General features: G+C 44.6%; 1 pseudogene; it reads left to right on the plus strand.

Annotated features, from left to right (window-relative positions):
• Positions 1 to 451: 451 nt before the first annotated feature.
• Positions 452 to 7477, plus strand: LOC139378539 (methionine aminopeptidase 2-like; annotated as a pseudogene).
• The last annotated feature ends 81 nt before the right edge of the window (positions 7478 to 7558 follow it).

Consider the following 7558-nt stretch of genomic DNA (forward strand, 5'->3'; position numbering starts at 1 on the left):
CGCTCTGGCTTTCAAATTAATGGTGAAAGTAAATGGTGGAAGCCTACTGCTTGGAATTTGCTGCTTCCTCATCTGGCTTTCCCAGTTCTCCCAGATCAGGGAAGGAGCCTAGGGCATGGAGTCGACTATTCTTGAGAGAATTTGGAAGCTGGTAGCAATAGAGTTCTTGTTGTGTGGTGACTGACGATTATTAAATTGCTCCTGCTGCTGGAATAAGTATGGAAATATATTGTCCTTTCTCCAAATCCCTTGTCACCTAGTATTAATGCATGCTGCCATCTAGCGGCCAATATTTTTCTTAGTCGTAATAATAAATATAAAGGTTATTAAGATGTATAGTACAACATACATTTACATGTTGTTAATACACATTAACCAGGTTTGTTGAATCCGGGCTGTTTACTGTGCATTATATTTTGTCTCTGGGGATACATATTTTAGGATAATTGTGATGGTGAGCCATGGATTAATTCCTACAACAATTTTGCATTCAGCGAGCACTAGCACGCGCTCAGCTGATTCTGCAAGTTTCTCATTCAGTTTACCCACAAACCACCGCGCTTCCTTTTCCACTAACGCCTGCAATCATGGCGGATCTGGTGCAGGGGAAGGTACCGGAGCTGAAGCTCGAAGAAGACACGGTCCTGAACGGAGATGCAGAAGAGAAAGAGGAGGTAGACCCTTCCGAGGAGACAGCCAAGAAGAAGAAGAAAAAGAAGAAGAAGAAGTCGGCAGGCCCCGGTAAGAGTTACAGACAGGCCAGTTACCGCTGAGCCGTGCGTGCCTAGGGAAGAGTGTGCCTTGTGAATCGTGCGCCAGGCCTTATGAAACACGCCTCGCTCTCATAACACACCCGTAGCTCGATAGCTAAGCATGGGGCGATACTTCTGTCAATCCGACCACGAGGCCGAAATGTCAGTAAGCAGACGGAAATAGTCAAACAAGCAAACTTAGTAGTTAGTTAGTTAGCTGGCTAGATATCTTGCTAGCTTAACCGCAGTTCATAGTAATTTGCTGGCAGGTTCCACAAGTCGCTAGCAAGTTCAAAACCAAGTTTTGATGTTTCGTAATGTGTGGTGGAATGCTGTTATGTTAACGTTAGCTTTCTTACATAACGTAAACGCCAGAATACAGTTTGATTCCATAGACTTCCATGGTCGAGGTTGTAACTATGTTTCATAATAACTTATATATTTAACACTAACTAGTTACACATGATTGACCGCAATGATTGCCCCGCTGCCTGCTAGCGAGCTATGAAACGTCGAGATACTGTTTGATTCAGACAGCATGCTCACTGTACTCTGCGTGCTCACTGTACTCTGTGTACTCACTGCTGACAACGTTGTCCTCGGCATGTGCTATTTAGAGCAACCCATCTTCTTGTAACAACCTCAACTAGCTACAGTTCGCATGAATTATTCTAAAGGATGTCAGACAGTTGCCCTTTTTAAATTGACATGCACAACATTTAGCTTGTAATATGCGTGTTTACATCAGTAAAGCAGGCTTAGCTGCGTGTACTGTCCCCCAAGGTTATACACAGATGTTAATACTCTCCCCTCTCCTGCCAAGTCATTGTCCACAGTCCAAAAGGATCACTTCCCCACTGGACAGTACCTTCCCTTGCACGCACATAACACATCTCTCATCCTCCCATCCCTCTGGCCTCCTGGATGCTCTCTGTTGTGTGTGATGGAGCTGTGGTCGCCACGGCCGACATGTCGTGGTTAGTAAGATGTATAGGATGAGCTCACCCATGTGTATCTGTCTCTGCAATTTATGACTGCAGCAGCCGGCACCGAGGCTGAGGGCAATGGAGTGGCTGACATGACACAACAGCTGGAGAAGCAGGCTCTGGAGGACAAAGAGAAAGAAGAAGACGGGGAGGATGGTAAGAGATCGTAACAGTACTCTACCTTAGCTTAGTACTAGACAGCACCTGACCCAGAACCACATGGGCCGAGCTCCAACCATGGCTCCTCACACCCTGCTGTGGAGCAGCTGAGCTGGGTTCAGTCCTGTTGTTGTGGCCTGTGAACCAAATCCTAACCACCCGTAACGTAACCTTAACCATCCGCATGTCTGACCCTTAAGGACAGCACAGAGATGACCTCACACATGACTACATGCACACCAACCAATACATGGCTTGCTGGGAGCTGATAAACTCTTGTGTGACATTTGAATATGACTAAATGACTTCAAATTCCTCCCTATTTCTCTCAGATGGAGACGAGGGGGAGAACTCGGCAGGCAAAAAGAAGAAGAAGAAGAAAAAGAAGAAAGGACGTCAGTTGGTCTTTTTTATTTGACACTTGAAAGTTATGGCTTTCACTTTGTCTGGTCATGTATAGGGTGCAATGGGAGAGTAGACTATGATCTAGTGATGGATATGATTGGCTGCCTCTCTGCCATACTGCTGCACTCTGGAGCATAACCATAACCCTGCACCCATCTGAGTGCCTCCCCCCTCAGGTCCTCAGGCTAATGGGCACGTTTGACTTTTCCCTGAATATTGCTGTGTCACCTCTGGAATTCCAACTCAAACCTTCTAGATAGTTAATGAAATAGTAATGAGCGCTTATGTGACTGTTTGTTTCTTCCGGTCTTTCACAGCCAAAGTTCAGACTGACCCTCCGTCTGTGCCCATCTGTGACTTGTATCCAAGTGGCGTTTTCCCCATCGGTCAGGAATGTGAATACCCCTCATTACAGGATGGGTAAGATTCATACACACAATCTCACAAAACACCTACTCTTGGCTTGGCGTGTGGTTTGTACTTGGCTAGTGTGGAAGCGGGGCCCAGACTCTGATTTCCCCAGCACTGTGTTATACTAGACTGGCAGCTCCTCTGATCTTGTTCTAAAATAAACAGTGCTGCCTGGCATACATGCATCTGTCAGTGTAGTTATTAAACAGAAGTGACAGGGTGGTTCTTCACTGATGTGAAACTCATTGACATAAAGGGCTCTTAAAGATGCGCTATGCAGAAATCACTCCATTTCCTGGTTCCTAAAATTCCAATAGTTTGCCTAATTTCAGTTTGTGACAAAACAAACAAGTATAGTGTCGAGAATCATTGTACAATCTTATCTGCTGTGAAATATATATTTTCATAACCCAAAATATTGTGCTTTCAGCTGCTTGAAGCTGGTGTACAAAACTGAAAGTAAATAACAAAACTTAACCGGAAGCATAGAAATATCGCACATAGAACAGATCAACCGCTTCTTAGTCTTGCATTCAATGAGAATGACAGATCTACGACACACTTTTCCATGTGAATTTGGTCGGGTCGCTGAAAAAGTTACATATTGCAGCTTTAACAACACCCAAAACACTGTCATCATCAGCATAATTTCAGTTTGGTTTATCCTCTAGCCATGCTTGCATTGATTCCCCCTCAGTCATGATGCTGGGTGCGGGAGTAAGATGTATGCGTGGGCACTAACCTTGTTGTTGATCCTCCAGGGTGGTCGTGCAAGGACAAAATGTTTGTGTTTTCTAACTTCATTGCTGATTGCCCTTGTGAATTTCATACACAGTGATGGGAAGAAGTGTGTGTGTGTGTGTGCTGACCGCTAACCTTGTTGCTGATTCCCCTTGGTGCAGGCGTACCGCGGCGTGGAGGACCACCAATGAAGAGAAGCGGGTTCTGGACAAGGCCAACGAGGAAGTGTGGAGCGACTTCAGACAGGCTGCTGAGGCCCATAGACAGGTCCGCCAGCACGTCCGCAGCTTCATCAAACCTGGCATGACCATGATCGACATCTGGTGAGCCTTCATCACAGCTGAGATGTTGCTTCCTATTCTTTCTATTTGTCAGTCTTTTTCCTTTGCATTTTATCTTTTGCATATGTCCGTTCTTGCGCTTTCATCCCTTCATTATCAATTTATCTCATCTCTTTCTGTATAACCAATCTCTATGTGTTTCAGTGAGCGGTTGGAGAACTGTTCCAGGAAGTTGATCAAGGAGAATGGTCTGAATGCAGGCCTAGCCTTCCCCACCGGCTGCTCTCTGAACAACTGTGCGGCTCACTACACCCCTAACGCAGGAGACCCCACCGTGCTGCAATACGACGACGTCTGCAAGATCGACTTCGGAACACACATCAATGGTACACCCCTGCCACAGTACACACACGGTTCAGCTGACACACACATCAAAACATACTCGACACATAAACGTATACAAATGCATATAAACACACACAACTAACCACTCAGACCATGTAGGATGCTGTCCTCACTCGCACTGTATGTTTTCAGGTCGGATCATTGACTGTGCCTTCACCGTCACGTTCAACCCAAAGTATGACAAACTACTGGAGGCCGTGAGAGACGCCACCAATACTGGAATCAAGGTCCGACATCCATTCACACTCCATCTATTCCTGAGGCTGCTTGATAGAATTTGAAGTAAGTGTAGTTCAGGTGTTCAGTCTCATCTTATTCATGCTTCATCATTCTGCAGTGTGCTGGAATCGACGTGCGTCTGTGTGACGTTGGAGAGAGAATTCAGGAAGTGATGGAGTCGTACGAGGTGGAGATTGACGGAAAAACATACCAAGGTACTGAGCTACTGAATATATATATATATATGAGGGCGACTGATTTTTCAACGCCGATACCGATTAATTGGCCGATTTTTAAAAATGTATTTGTAATAATGACAATTACAACAATACTGAATGAACACTTATTTTAACTTAATATAATACATCAATAAAATCAATTTAGCCTCAAGTAAATAATGAAACATGTTCAATTTGGTTTAAATAATGCAAAAACAAAGTTTTGGAGAAGAAAGTAAAAGTGCAATATGTGCTATGTAAGAAAGCTAACGTTTCAGTTCCTTGCTCAGAACATGAGAACATATGAAAGCTGGTGGTTCTTTTTAACATGAGCCTTCAATATTCCCAGGTAAGAAATTTCCCTCTATACCATTTGTATTTAATTAACCTTTGACTATTGGATGTTCTTATAGGCACTTTAGTATTGCCAGTGTAACAGTATAGCTTCCGTCCCTCTCCTCCCTGGGCTCGAACCAGCAACACAACGACAATTGGCGTGCGCTAACTAGCTAGCCATTTCACTTCGGTTACACGAGCCTCATCTCGGGAGTTGATAAGCTTGAAGTAAAACAGCGCAATGCTTGACGCACAACGAAGAGCTGCTGTCAAAAAGCACGAAAGTGCTGTTTGAATGAATGTTTACGCGCCTGCTTCTGCCTACCACCGCTGTCAGATACTTGTATGCTCAGTCAGATTATATGCAACGCAGGACACGCTAGATAATATCTAGTAATATCATCAACCATGTGTAGTTAACTAGTGATTATGATTGATTGTTTTAAGTTTAATGTTAGCTAGCAACTTACCTTGGCTTACTGCATTCGGGTAACAGACAGTCTCCTTGTGGAGTGCAACAAGAGAGAGGCAGGTCGTTATTGCGTTGGACTAATTAAATGTAAGGTTGCAAGATTGGATCCTCCGAGCTGACAAGGTGAAAATCTGTCGTTCTGCCATTGAACAAGGCAGTTAACGCACCGTTCCTAGGCCGTCATTGAAAATAAGAATGTGTTCTTAACCGACTTGCCTAGTTAAATAAAGGTATATTTAAAAATATATATATATAAATATATATATATATAAAAATACTGATTTCCGATTGTTATGAAAACATGAAATCAGCCCTAATTAATCGGCCATTCCGATTAATCGGTCGACCTCTAATATATATAATCACACACACACACAGTGAATTTGTTGTAATTTATGATTGAAGATCATTCCTCACAAATTGTAATTTTAATCATTTCCAGTGAAGCCAATCCGAAACCTGAACGGCCACTCAATTGGCCAGTACAGGATACATGCCGGCAAGACTGTCCCCATTGTCAAAGGAGGAGAAGCTACCAGGATGGAGGTGTGTATCTGTCTTACTGAGCGTTTGAAGAGCAAGGGGGGGAGATAGGGAGGCGATGTTAGAAAGGGCTGCTGAGTTAATGGTGTGCTGTGGGAGGGTGACCGAGTAATGATGCTGAGTTAATGGTGTGCTTAGGAACCGAGCCAGGTCCAATTAGTCAGTAACACAATACCTGCTTGCCTGAATTGGTGTCGTGGATGATCAAGGAATTCTATAACACAGGATTGCCTGCCCCTGTATTTGTTTGACTGCAGCAGTGTCTTCCTACCCCAATAAGTGTCCTTTTTATGACTGATTCCCTTTCTTGCACGACCAGGAGGGAGAGGTGTATGCCATCGAGACGTTTGGCAGCACAGGGAAGGGCGTGGTCCATGATGACATGGAGTGTTCTCATTACATGAAAAACTTTGATGTGGGACACGTCCCAATCAGGTAAGTTGATTGCCTGTGTGAACACTGGACTGTGTATTCCACAGAGGTTGTACCCTCTATCTCTACCCCTCTCTCCCCCCAGACTCCCCCGGGCGAAGCACCTGTTGAATGTGATCAACGAGAACTTTGGCACGCTGGCGTTCTGCCGGCGCTGGCTGGACCGGCTGGGGGAGAGCAAGTACCTGATGGCCCTGAAGAACCTGTGCGACCTGGGAATCGTGGACCCCTACCCCCCGCTCTGCGACACCAAGGGCTCCTACACCGCCCAGTTCGAGCACACCATCCTGCTCAGGCCCACCTGCAAGGAGGTGGTGAGCCGAGGGGACGACTATTGAATACTGAACCCAACCTCATTCAAAACGCACCACAACCCCTCCACTCCAATACAGAGAATTGACACACTGAACCATCTGCTGGCACTCTAACAGAAAAACAGCATCTAAATACAGGACCTTGCTTTGGTCTCTTCTCATTTCTCCCACCTTGGCAGAGCAGCCAGTAAGGGCTATGAAAAATGCTGCTGTAAGGTACCCCCACAATGCATTTTTACCGCTATTTAAGAGCGAGCATGGAGAGACTGGCTTACGTAGCAGCGGCTGAATATTTTTTCCCTCTTTTATTTAGGTGACATTGAAGCCAGAACAGCCATATAATCTCAAATAAACTGTTAGTTTAACTGCTTAGAACACCAAGTAAGAATGTGAAGAAACAAACCTTTCCTTACCAAAATAAGTACCCTCCTCTCAAGTATGCATAGGGCCTAGTGTGTCCTAATCAGGAAAAACTCCTGACCCTTACTGCAGTCTTTCAGCCTGACCCTACAGTCAGGACCTAGTCACTCGATTGCTCTTCGGAACCCTGAAATTGTTCAACTTCCCCTTTTTTGAGTTCTGGGTGGGAACGATGACGACTAGACAACCACACATCTACAGCTGTATGTTTGGCTTCATGTTACAGGGAGGGGACTCTGCACTCCGCTCCTCCAGTATTTGTTTCTTAGATATTTGTAAAATATCTTTGAAATGGTTGCTGCCACTATATGTGCTTAATTTTGAATGCCCTGGAAATGTTTTTGTAAGAACAAAAGTATTGAAATAAAAAATGTTGCTCTGTATTCCTTGATTGGCCGATGGGGTTGGATACGTTTTTTTAATTCAACCTTTAACTAGGCAAGTCAGTTAAGAACAAATTCTTA

The sequence above is a fragment of the Oncorhynchus clarkii genome, chromosome 21 (genome assembly GCF_045791955.1).
Source record: "Oncorhynchus clarkii lewisi isolate Uvic-CL-2024 chromosome 21, UVic_Ocla_1.0, whole genome shotgun sequence".
Lineage (NCBI taxonomy): Eukaryota > Metazoa > Chordata > Actinopteri > Salmoniformes > Salmonidae > Oncorhynchus > Oncorhynchus clarkii.